Here is a 13,435-nt window from a genome sequence, read left to right as displayed (position 1 = left end):
CTCCAGTGGTTAAACCTTTATGTTACGAAGTAACGATTTTATTCAACAATTTCTTCTCATCTGCGTCAGTCTCCTACACTGTTTATGTAGTGAACACAGTACAACGCTTCCAGGTTCTATGTCAGAACGCACATTGTTGGTTCAGAAACCTCTCGGATTTCATCAAAATATCTTAATTTGTGTTCCGAAGATGAACGAAGGTCTTACAGGTTTGGAATGACATGAGGATGAATAATTAATGACATACATTTTTGGGTAAACTAACCCTTTAAAAGTTCACAAAGTGATAAAAACACAAAGTGAAAATTAACACTAACACTAACTTTCACTTTGTGTTTTTCTGTATTTTTGATACCTTTGGTGGCTCGTGCCAAATTACCTTTATTGTATTAACATAAAGTAGTTGGGGACTGTTATTTAATAGCCTTACCTCACAGGCTTACGGCATGTTTTATGTTTATGTTAAATGAAGAGGTAGGGAAGGCACTTAGTTGGTCCATTGGTTCAAATTTCTAAAAACCTGGGTCACAGAGAACATTGTATTTGTATATGTAATTTGAGCATTTTCAATTTTTTCTTATTCTAATTCACTTTTTCTTCTAAAGTGAATGGTGTATTGGTCTATGCTATACGGAAAATTGCAGATATAGAAGAGACCAGTGGTTCTCAGCTAGTGTCCCATGGCCAAACCAGCTGAAAACCACTGGTCTACTCTATATCTGCACCAATATTACCATTATATTATATATATATTGAATGGTGTAATGGTCTGTGCTATTCTATATATATAGAGATAGATAAGATAGATATATAGATATATATCTTTTCTTGGTGCTCTATACAATATATTCCGAATTTATTTGGCTTACAAATAATTTATTACACAAAATTGAATTATAATCTTTTTAAACAGGGAATAGATTATTAAATAAAAAGGATAGATTAGGATAGGATAGAATGTAGTAATTTTATTTTGACAAATTAGCTATAACAAATTATATGTCAGGCTGCATATTACATTTTTAGAAAAAGAAAACAAACAAACAAAAAAAGAGATCCATCACGCTTTTCTGTAATGGGATTTCCTCAGTGAGCATCGCTCCTTCTCTAAATGTCACACTAGGCCGTGGGTCAGACCTCCCTCAGCACACAATAACACACACAGACCACGCTTTAGATGATTGATAGCTCATAAAAACCTGTCAGTCACAGCACAGCAGAAAAGTGTGGCGTAGTCCCCCAGAAAGTTATTGCTGCGGTGCACTGAAAAATTATTTCAGAGCAGTTTGAATTCTAGATTATTTGCCGGACAAACATTTGTACTGAATAATCATGCATTTTATTTTATATTTTATTTTATATGTTTAAAAGTAATGACATGAAGTGCCAATGTAATGTTGTCTTTGCATTCATCACTAGGTGGAGACAAAGTACAGAGTATACATCAATACCTCACTTAGATTTTTTGAAGGGCACTCACAGACCAAATGCCAGACCTCAAACCATATGCACCTTTTTATGAAGGAACAGCATGAAACATGTCTTACAATTACAAGAAAAGAAAGACTCTGCCAGATACCAAAGGTTCAGATTGCAGTGCTCTATTCTGTGCCTTAAGTGACTAAAATAAGTGGCTCACCTGTCTTAAATCTGAATGCGTACAGCCAGTATAAGGCTCTGTCAGTGCACCAGAATTTACTCCTCACAGGTGCACTCGAGGCAGCTCTACCTGTCTGCATGTGTGGACTGAAGAATGATTGATGGGCGAGAGCAGCTGTATTTCAGAGTCTCAGTGCCTGTGCAGTTTGGAAAGGTAAAGTGTGGAGAGCAGCAAAATTGGACTTGGCTGTTGCTCCTTGCCTGTAATGCGGCTAGGGCTATTAACCAAACATAAATAAATGATGTCTCTGGTGCTTCATATAGCAGTTTAGCATCTGAAACTCTTCCCTTTTCACATCTTTTGTCATGGTGGAGTCATATGAAGTTATGTTTTCTATAGAATTCTGCAAAAAGCATTTATTTTTAGTTTAAAAAAAACAGTAATATTGTGAAATATTATTACAATTTAAAATAAAATGTTTTTATTTGAGTATATTTAACAATATATTTTATTACTGTGATAAAAGCAGAATTTTCAGCATCATTACTCTTTAACTTAGTCATTCTACTAATTATAATATTCTGATTACCGCTCAAGAAAAGTTTATTATAATATTATTTATCAATGCTGAAAACAACTGTGTACTTTTTTTTCAGGATTCTTTGGTGAATCGAAAGTTCAAAAGAACAGCATTTATTTAAAACATTTTACACAACTTAGGGTTGCACGATTATGACACAATTATTCACGATTCAAATATTATTATTTTTGTTTTTTTGCTTTTGTATACCATTTACCCTTAAATGTCAACCATACATTGGTTTGGTTTCTTTTCCTTTTTCTAAAAAAAAGTACAAATATGTATGGTATTATGATATTATGCTAAAACTAAAATTAAAACAATGTAAAAAAAAAAAAAAACATGCAGAAAGAAAGAAGAAAAAAACACAATTGGACAAGTGGACAATTATTATTATTTTTTTTTTGCAATTGCGCCTTTCGTTATTTATGCACTGTAAAAAAATATTTTGAAAAAAAGTTACCTGGTTGCCTTAAAATTTTGAGTTCATTGAAATTAAATTTTTGAGTTAATACAATGACAATTTTTTGAGATTGGACAACCTTTATTAAAATATTATTAAAAATGTTGTAAGCATATTGGGTAATTGTGTGTGTTTTATTTCTGATGATGCAGTGAAACATGCCAAATAGTGCTATTTTCATGATTTATCAGATTTTTTATGTGGTTCAGATACAAAAATATTTAGAGTTGCTATTTATTGAACAAATTTCCTTCATTGTATCAACTCAAATTTTTAATTTCAATAAACTCAAAATTTTAAGGCAACCAGGTTACTTACTTCTTTAAGTTAAACCAACAAAAACCAACCAAACTTTTTTACAGAGTGTAATTGTGGCATTTGTAATCACGATTAGATTTTCAATTGTACAATCCTAATACAACTGTTTGATAATAATCAGAAATGTTTCTCGAGCAGCAAATCATCACACTATGATTTCTGAAGGATCATGTGACACTAAAGACTGCAGTAATGATGCTGAAAATTCAGCTTTGATCAAATAAATGTATTTATTTATTTATTAAAATATATTTATTATCAAATAATTTTATTTATTCAAATAAAAAACATAATATTATGTTAATATTAATAATAATATTTCACAATATTACTGTTTGTTTTGCATTTTTAGTCAAATAAATGCAGCCATGGATGAACTGATCCCAAACTTCTGAATGGCAGTATATGTACATACACTATAAAAATGCTGGGTTTAAAACCACCCAAGTTGGGTTGAAAATGTACAAGCCCATGATTGGGTTTGTTTAACCCAGCGACTGGGTTGTTTTAACCCAGACATTGGGTTGTTAAGTAAACATTTAACCCAACCTCTGGGTTAAAGCAACCCAATTACTGCGTTTGTCCATTTTCAATCCAACTTGGGTTGTTTTTAACCCAGTATTTTTTAGAGTGTCGCTATACACAAAGCTCACTTCCATGCAAACAATTGAAATGAGCAGAGCTAGAGGTAATCAGGTAGCAGAGAGTATGATTACACTATGGAGATGCATCATATCCATGCTACATATTTTATACAGACCTCAGTTAATTCCGCAAAAGCAATAGCTGAAATAATGCACTGTATCATTACTGAGGCAGTTTGCTAATGGGAAAAAATCTGGGCATAAAAATACATGACCAGGAGGTGTAGAATGTGAATTACTTTGTGGTATACATGGACGATGATGCATTGCACCATCTAGTCATTAAGCTCTGCACAATTGAATTATCAACAAAATTGAACCACTCCAAATATTCACTTTATTAGTTAGAGCATCAAGACTTTTAGTTGAAGGGACTTAATGGTTTTTGTGAGTTCCATTTGCGACCATTTCAGTAATGAAGCTGCAGATTTTTCAGGCAGATCGTGTTTTGAGGCCCACTAATATCCACAGCAATTCCGACCGCACCTTACCATGAAAGTGAATGTGGGCACGTGCTTATTAGATGTTTGTAAAAGACAATCTGCATTAGAAGACTGCAAACTTCATGCAAAAAGTATGCATGTTCCTCATTAGAAAAAAAAGAGAGAGACGTCTGTGGTTTAATTCCAAAAAATGAAGGAGGGATAAAAAAGCAGCAAAAATGGGTTATAAACACATGGCAGTTGTATGATTTAGTGGAGCAATAAAGAATAGAAAGGTGGCCATTCATCATGGGAGCAAGCTCACCAGGAGAGGACCTGTCACGGACACCGCCAAGTCCGGGAGGCAGTTCAGAGCGCACACTCCAAAAATGGGCTCGGACCGATGGCTTTTCCAGACATCTTCAGATGCAGACGAGCATGCTGAGCGCTGAGCACTGTCCGCCATTTCTAAGCAGACACGAGGGGAAGATTCCGGGCAGATGGACAAATGCATAATATGGACAGTATTCCAGTGCAAAACCATGACCTGCACAAAGAATGGATTGTGTCTTGAAATTGGAAGAAATAACATGTGATTGAAGTATTTACTTTTGATTGCATGAGACTTCCAGCAATGATTTTGTGAATTAGCCCCAAGTACAGGGATGTATGGTGCAAAGTGAAGGTTCATGGAGCAAATTTGTAAATTACTGACATGGAGAAAGAAAATATCCATTCTTCCTAGTACACTACTTTCACTGCAAATTGTATTAAACACAAATTGTATATAATGTAATTAATATAACAAAAATATATTATTATTATTATTATTATTATTATTATTATTATTATTATTATATTCAGTTCTAGGGCCACCAGCCATGATGCAAGTGTTTTTTGCTAGTTTCAGCCCAACGCAGTTATCATTCTAATGTCCTACATCAGTGTTTAAATAACAAATGGAATTGTGCACCAAAATAGACTGTGCCACTGACCAACTGAAACCTGGTGTAAAGTCAATAGTGCAGTATTTGAAGAGCTCTTTTCCAAAACGCGATAAACGGCAAAAAAAAAAAAAAAGAGTTTGTCATGGCATTTTGCTGTTTGGCAATTTCCTTATTTAAAATGTACTGCAAGATGCCGTTTGTGCCCCCGCGAACGCGATCCCGGCCGGAACATAATCCTGTCCAGAACACGAGTCTTACCAGCAATCTACGACAGCCCTATCCTCCACCCGCCCCCCGAAACGCGATTGTAACCGGCAATCGTATTGACCCCTGATGTCATATGCTGCAAAAAACAAACAAAAAAAAAAACATAGATTTTATAATCAACAATAATGTTGTTTTATTTAACAATCATTGTTTAACATGTTCAGACTGAGCCAATTGACCATTAACCATTGACCGGATAAATCGAATATTAAAAAAATGGTTGTAAGTAAAAAAAAGAAATTTTCATGAAAACTATTCAAATGGATTTATAGTGTTTTGGAAAAGAGCTCCTCATTTTTTGTTATTTAAAGAGCGTGTTAGTAATATGCACCTATAAGCGGGTCCACGATGCTTGCTGGCTGTCTTTCCGCTCGCAAATCCCAGATTGTAAATAGCAAATCTAAATTATTGCAAGCGAAACTGTCTTTTAAAGGAAATGGGAGATGAGACTCTGATTTGTTTATTGCACGTTACGCCCAAAACATACTCATTATTTATTAAGAGAATAGGGAAACCCCTTTTAGACCATGTGACGGGCACTCAGACCATTGTTTTTTCAGATGTTAAACTTGCAAAAGTGGATTTGGACCAAGTGGCAACCTCCCGCGTTCTCTCTTAATACGGAAGTAATGTAAACTGCAATTCCTCAACTGGCCACTAGAGGCAGGCTCCAGAAGGGAGCAGAATCTCATTGAGCCCCATGTTAAAATGCCCAACTTTACAGCAGAAAAAAACATGTTTACAGCCAAGGGTACAAATACAGGTACAAATTGTGGTTTTTGCCTATACGGCTAATTTTGACCTACATGGCAACTGTATGGGGGTGATTTTTTTTGCTAACTCATTCGTTTACGTTATATAAAGCCTTAAAGTTCTGCATAATTAAGGGCGTGGTTACCATAGCCATTAGTGGATAGCCATTTATCTGCCGTCTAGAGTCATTGCGTCACCAAAGCTCCGCCCACATCCCGCCTCTTTACCCATTTTCTGTTATCCAGGAGTGACACGCGATGACTTACTCACAAGATGGCAACGCCCAGCTCGCCCCTACTTTAAGCTTCAGAACGGCTTATCAGAATCCTATGGGTGACGTCACGGACACTACGTCAATACTTTTTTACAGTCTATGATTTGGACACGCTAAGTAGCACTTGAGCCATGCGCTTTATGCTGGCTTCACGTGCTGTCTGAAATTTTGTACTTCCCACTACTGAAGTCGTGATTAGGAGCTCATCGCACTCAAATTTTGATTTGAGAAGAGGGCATTCATGTCCAAATTTTCAACTAGGAAACTGGTATTTGCGATCCTTCCGCGAGTACGTGAAGGCAGCATTAGACCAGTGGTTTGTTAAAAGAGGGCCGCTGTACTCTTACACTCTTCAGCAATAAAAAAATAAACATGTTTTTCATTTTTGCTTATTAGCATGATTGAATTAGGTCATCGATACGATAGTCAGCAGCAAAGACAATTTGACTCTTTGGTTAATACATTTTTATTTAACATATATAGTAATTGCAGGTTTGCATAATATTCTGAGTTTGCATTTCACTGTTTTTATACATTTTGAAGAATACTGAATCTGATTTTGTGCAAGTGTGATGAGTGAATGCTCACATCTAGTCTAGAACTACAATAAGCATCATGTTTGCACAGCGCACACAACGCCTCTGCACTCACTCCTGATTTTTTTCAACATGTCATGGGAACAGGAGAGCTGTCAGTCAATAAATGGAAAAACAAAGTAACTTGAATATTATTTCACTAGATACTTGAAAAGTGACTGATCTGATTACGTAAAATGCATTACTTATTTTATTAGTTGCTACTAGTTACAGTACTATTTACAGTCAATAAAGTATTTACAATACAACAATGTTTGTAGAATCACAGAAGCAACACAAAATATAATGCTGCTGTTATCAACATAACATAGTTTCATAGCCAAATCCAGTTCAATCAAGCAAAGTCTCCAGTGATTAAAGTTAAAGGCGATACTCTTTCATATGCAATCTGTGGGATTTTAAGGCCATGACATGCAGTATATAGGCCATGATCTGGTTGTGTGATTACACCCATATGCACAGACTACCATGCTTTTATAATGTGGGGTCAAAGTGTCACACACTCGCACTGAAAATCGGTATGGCAGTAGTGTTCATTAACTCTTATAAACTTGAGTTCACTACATGTGGGTGGAACAAACTGCTGTCAGCACAAGGTCATGAATGGTTCCCATGAAGATTCCAGCGGAGATCCCTAACTATTTCCTCTGTCGGAAGCGGTAAAATGGATTTTTTTGTTTTGTTTTATTTCTTTTTTTACTCAGATATCTATTCGATGTGCCACTCAGCATGTTTAACCATTTATTTAGTCTTGGTCCACAAGATGTTCTATTTTCTGGCTGTTTGAACTCGGCTCCATCTTCATTCCATTTACACCACCATTTACATCGGCTTTACCCTTCAGTCATTCTTCACTTTTTAGTTGCTAAAGAAATGTGGTTTAGATAGCAATGCTTGGCTTTTAAGTTTCTGCAGAAAATGTGCAACACCTTGTGTGGACCGAGTTTGTCCATAACTGCTAATAAAAGGAAAAACACATGCTGGCTCCTCTGAAGAATTACAAAAAAAAAAAAAAAAAACTCCAGCCATTCAAGGCCTCTATGAAGCAGCTTTTAATTAAAACCACTTGTTCCTGAACTTGTACTTAATGTTTCCCATTAGTCATGTTTGAGGGATTACAGACAGCTCCAATGAAAGTCAAGGATTAAATGGAAAATGCAGATGTGCGAACAATGCAGCTTGTTTTATTGTGATCACCGTCGCTTAGTAAGTATAAAAAACTAACTAGGTTTGACAAGGTTTCCTAATTTCTTTCCAATTAATGTTGACTTTGCTTTTGATGGGTTTGCGAGAAGGGGGCTTGGGTTCAAAAGTGCTTTCATGTAATGAAAAGTATTTTTTTCCTCTATTTTATTCAGTTATAGGCCTGTTTTATTTAATAGTTGTGGTCTTAACTGAAATGAATACTTTTCTTGATGTTTTCGTGTGTAAAAGTTATTTTTTTCTTATTTTGTATGAGTCAATTTTTCAGGTTTTAATTAAATTAAATCATTTTTTTTATAATAAGTCCAAAATGTGGTTTTCATAGTGATGCTATAGAAGAATCTTTTTTGGATCCCCAAAGAACCCTCCAGTGATCAGTTTTTTTTTCTTATTGCGAATAACATTTGATTAATCTAAAGAACTTTTTTCCACTATAAAGAATCTTTAGTGCATTACATGGATGTTAAACTATAGATGCCAAAAAATAACCTTTATTTTTATCAGTGAAGGGAAATGGTTTTGAATTGCTCAGGGGCTCGAACTGCATTCCTACTCAATTCGCATTTGAGATGCTCGGTGACCTTTGACACCAGGGGTTTCCCTGTCGTGCGGATATCCCAGTTTCTCTGCAAATGTTTAAAGGGCAAGGTGAGTCTTGGAGGATGTCTTTGCTCTGTCCATCATTACGCCAATGCCCTTGGCTGAAGCATCAAGTCCACACATGCTGAACTTGGCAGAGGATCAGTGAGTTGGAAGCCCATGCCTGTACATTAATTATGCCTTTCACGTACCCACCACTGAGCTAGGTGTATGTCTTTAATTATATACCCCGAGTTTGACCTCTTAGCAACAGAGTACTTGTTTTCTTCTAAAGTTTTGAGCGGCTCCTCTGAGATTCATAGAACGCGCGTGAAGCGATGCATCAACTGTGTGTTTTGCTGATTAAAATGCGGAGAGGTATTATTCAACATAAGCGTGTCGGGTGAACTCATCTCTGGAGTTTTTCTCAAAGGGAAAGTGAGTAAAATAAGTTGGAGATGAACTGTAATTCATTTTTAGACTAGACTTGTCTGCCAGGCATGGGTAAAATACAAGTGATGTGTAATGGGTTACTTGTGAGCCTGGTATTATTATTATTATCATTATTACGAAACTTTACAGAAACCTTACAGAGAAATCTATGTGCAATTTCATTGCGCTGACAGTTCTAATTAATGTGTTGTTTGTGCTCTTTAAAGCATCCCAACTCTGCATTCACGGCGAAGGCTGATTTGTGAGGCTAGCAAAGAAAAGTGTGTGTGTTGGGTGGTGAGAAGAGAAATTAATCTGTGCAACGGCCTCAGAACAAGGTATGAAAGTAATTATTTTTGCTTTTGGAGATTTGGGCATATTTATGGGGCATTACTGTAGAAGCGGGCTGTTTAATGTTATTTGCAGAGAGCACACATTGTTTTCATCAAGCACACGAGAAGCGGAGGGCATGGCTGAGAGAGATGTGACCTCAGCGATATAGTGTGCAGCTTGACTCATCCGATGGGGCCTCAACAGTTGTTATGCAAGCTACACATAATTAATAATGGAAGCAGGTTTGAAAGTTGACAACTCCTTGAATCGCCGCTTGTCTGAAATCTGTTTTGTGAAAGGCAGCTGGAAAAATGTGTAACATTCAGGGTATCGTTGTATTTCACAAAAGGTTATTCATTTTATAATTCAACTATAAAGCAATAAAGGTGTTCTTTAAACTAAGAAAAAATGGTTGTTTTAAGAACGATTAGCTGAAAAGTTCTTTTTTCAACCCCCTTTTGGAAACTAAAGTAGGCCTACTTTAAGGGTTACTTCAGTGATTTAGCATTAAGCTTTGTATTTAAACTGGGTCATTAATGTATTAGAAATGTGAAATTATTTTTGAATTTGGTGCCTTCTAAACTGAGAAAAAACTAAATGGATTTTCGTCTCATGGAGATGAAAGACAACAATTCCCAGAATGCACTTGCTTCGCTGCCCTATGAGGCCACTCCCAAAGCCACCGCTACTGGATTACTGAATCACTTTCCCACCGTGTTCATTTTCATAAAATCAGTTCAGTTAGAGAACAGAAACTACAATTAAAAACTGAACGTGTGTGTTTAATATAATCTGATTGAGCTTCTGAGCGAGTGTCACAGCACAAACGCTGCAGGAGTCAGATTACATTCATCACTAAAGCTCACATAAAGCTAATATATTCACAGCGCGTGTTCATGCATTTTCAGCACGATCATTCAAATATGCTCCCGGGTTTCTACTGATACGAAGCCATATGCTAAATCACTGAAGTAACCCTTTAAATAAGATTAACATTAGCTGGAATATAATAACAATAATAATAATAATAATAATAATAATAATAATAATAATAATAATAATAATAATAATAATAATAATAATAATGTTGCCAAAGCAAAATTTCTCATATTTTGATTTAGTTTAGGTTAAAGTATTAAAGTATTCAGGATTCAGATTGCGTGTGAAACCGCCAAACTGCTGAAATCACGATACACTCAATACACTGATTCATAACACTCCGAAACTTCAGGAAGCAGTGTTTTGAAATCTGCCGTCACTATAAAAGTCGTTATTTAGTTGTTGTTTTTTTTGCGCAAAAAAACTATTTTCGTCACTTCATAAAATGATTGTAGAGCCACTGTAGTGAGATGGGCCTTGTAACGACGTCTTTAGTGCCTTTATGGGTCTTGAGAGAGGAAATGACATTAGTGTCAATAAAGGCCTTTCTGAGGCCTCGGATTTCAACAAAAATATCTTCATTTGTGCTCCGAAGATGAACGGAGGTCTGACTGGTGTCGAACGACATGAGGGTGAGGAATTAATGACAGAATTTTCATTTGAAAATGAACTAATCTTTTAAAATAACTAAAGCTAAATAAACTAAAACTTAAAGGGGTTAGTTCACCCAAATGAAAAGTATGCCATAATTTACTCAAGCCATCCTAAGTGTAAATTACTTTTTTATTTTAGCCAAACACAATTGGAGTCATATTAAAAAATATCAATTGGAGTGAATGGTAACTTGGATTTTGAAGCCCCAAAAAAGTGCATTCATCCATCATAAAAGTAATCTATAAGATTCCAGAGAGGAAAATAAGGGCCTTCTGAAGTGAAGCGATTGCATTTTTTAAAGAACAATATTAATATTTATGACTTTATAAACTATAATAACTGGCTTCTGGTGACAGCCGACGCATGATGTATTGATGACCACGGAAGCGCAGAGGACAGAGCAAAACAAAACACTGGTCACAAATAAGAAGTCTAAAATGAGATGAAACGTTGAAGGACTTTGATATAAGAGAAGAGTAGAAGAAAGAAAGAAAGAAAGAAAGAAAGAAAGAAAGAAAGAAAGAAAGAAAGAAAGAAAGAAAGAAAGAAAGGAATGCAGTGGTTACATCATGATGCAGCAGACAATGATCGTGTGGAATGAAAATTAAACTTGGTATTACAATAAAAACAATTATTCCACATCTCTTATGAAGCCAAGGCGTGCTGAGCATTTGCAAAATGAGTGTGTCTTTTCACATCAGTGGCTCGTAAATTATTTAAATGCATTCTTCGAGAAGAATTTTGGAATGTATCATAGGATACTTGGACAGCACTGCATGTTACGTCCCCCCGTCCTCGGCTCAGGTTGAAGGGGTTAGGTGTGTGGAACAGATTCGTGTCCTTAAAAATCGTCTCATGTTATATTGGTCTGTACAATAGGCTGTGTAGATGACAGGGGTGGAAAAGCCGGGTTCTTTTTTGCCGGCTTGACTCCAGAGCAAAGAGTAAGTGCTGACTCGCGGGACCCACTTACAACTAAGACATGGTGTGCTTTCATCCCATCTGGCTGAATGGTGAAATAAATAAAAAGAATGGAAAATGGCTGCTCTCTGGGCTGTACCCCTGCTCCCCGGCTCTTTGTTAAAACCCTATCTCTGCTGCTCCATTGCCCCCAGCTACATTAAATCCCATTAAATTCACCTTCATTAAAGCAGCCCCTCTCTCCTCCTTGCTGCGGCCCCTAATGTGGGTCCTCTCAAGGACAGAGCCATAATGAGGGTAGGCTGGATTTAACCTTGACGAGTACAGGTTTTCATTTCAAAATCAATAACTTATGCTTCAAACCACTACTAGATCCAGGCTATAATTTTCAGGCATTAATTGCACAGATTATGTTTCTCCTCCAAAACTGTAATGCCAAAATGCCATTTAACTTTAAACTGCACTGTGTTTGTGCTTTTTTTTCTCCCTCTTACAAAATCCCACCGTCGTGCTCGTGATCGATGGCAATTGACAGCTCGCACGTTTTCTTTATCAGCGACTCTTTGTGCATACACACAGCGTGCTTGTTCTGGCCGGACAGCGGGGCAGATGAGATTTCAAAGGGTCGCTACACTATGTATAAACAATTAGGCAACAGGAACGCTTTTCCAAAGCCAAGCCAGAAAAGTTGCAGCACGGACTTTGCTCGGATCCTCGTGAAATTGCAGGGCAGTGTCGTCATACGTGGCAAATAGGTAAAAAGTGACTTCCATTTGACTCAGTCATTCATCTCCTGGTGCGGGAGGTAGTGGAAAATGGGGAATTATGAGAGGAGATTTGAACATGGAGCATGATGGAAAAGACAAGAGTGCAAAAAAGGCGGAACATCTGAAATAAAGGAAGAAGTTCACACTTCATTTTCCCTTTCTTTAACTTTCTATACATTCGTCTCCTCCGCGTGGGGACGCGTGTCATCGCAGAGGTCCCGTGAAATGTATTAATTTGTCCTGCGGTGATAATTTCTGCTCGACATATTCATAATGTGAAATATTGGATCTCATCCTAAGTTGGGGTGGGGGGGAAGGGGTGATTGTGGCAGCTTAATTTTTTAATCAAATCCTCCCTTTAATGGAGGTTTATTAAATTACATAGCTCATACTTGGGGAGTGGAGCGGCGGAGGCGCTGCCATGGTGTAAAAAGAGCTTTTTAGGATAATTAAATAAAATTAATAAAAACCCAGAGCCGAGTAGGAAGGAAAAAGAATGGGAAGGAGGGAAACCCAGCGGCCACATCTATGCTCAGATCCATTCTGTCTCGTTCGGGTCCTTGGGAATGCACCGTGACATATTAGCAGAGTGGGGGATGCTTCTTGAATTAAGAATATGTCACTTTTTCCATCATAAGAGTGAGCGATGTGTACGCCTATGCAAATCAGTGTTAGACTTTTTTACAGTATGCAAATGGCAGGCTGATGTATTGATATAAGATTTCGTCATGATTCATATCCTTGGGTAGAGGATGTTAAATGCTTATCAATCTTATTTTTCAAAATCTGGATTATTGTACTTA

The 13,435-nt window shown here is 36.7% G+C and overlaps 1 long non-coding RNA gene across 2 annotated transcripts in view; it reads left to right on the top strand.

Moving 5' to 3' along the window:
* Window positions 1–7,414: 7,414 nt before the first annotated feature.
* Window positions 7,415–13,435, top strand: part of LOC137082963 (uncharacterized) — a 96,784-nt gene continuing 90,763 nt past the window's right edge. For both annotated transcript variants that reach the window (XR_010906436.1, XR_010906435.1), the window contains exons 1-2: window positions 7,415–7,523; window positions 9,306–9,416. This is a non-coding gene — a long non-coding RNA (uncharacterized lncRNA). The remainder of the gene's footprint in view (window positions 7,524–9,305; window positions 9,417–13,435) is intronic.

Source organism: Pseudorasbora parva, chromosome 1 (assembly GCF_024679245.1).
Source record: "Pseudorasbora parva isolate DD20220531a chromosome 1, ASM2467924v1, whole genome shotgun sequence".
Classification (NCBI taxonomy): Eukaryota; Metazoa; Chordata; class Actinopteri; order Cypriniformes; family Gobionidae; genus Pseudorasbora; species Pseudorasbora parva.
This window is presented reverse-complemented; position numbering and strand designations above follow the sequence as displayed.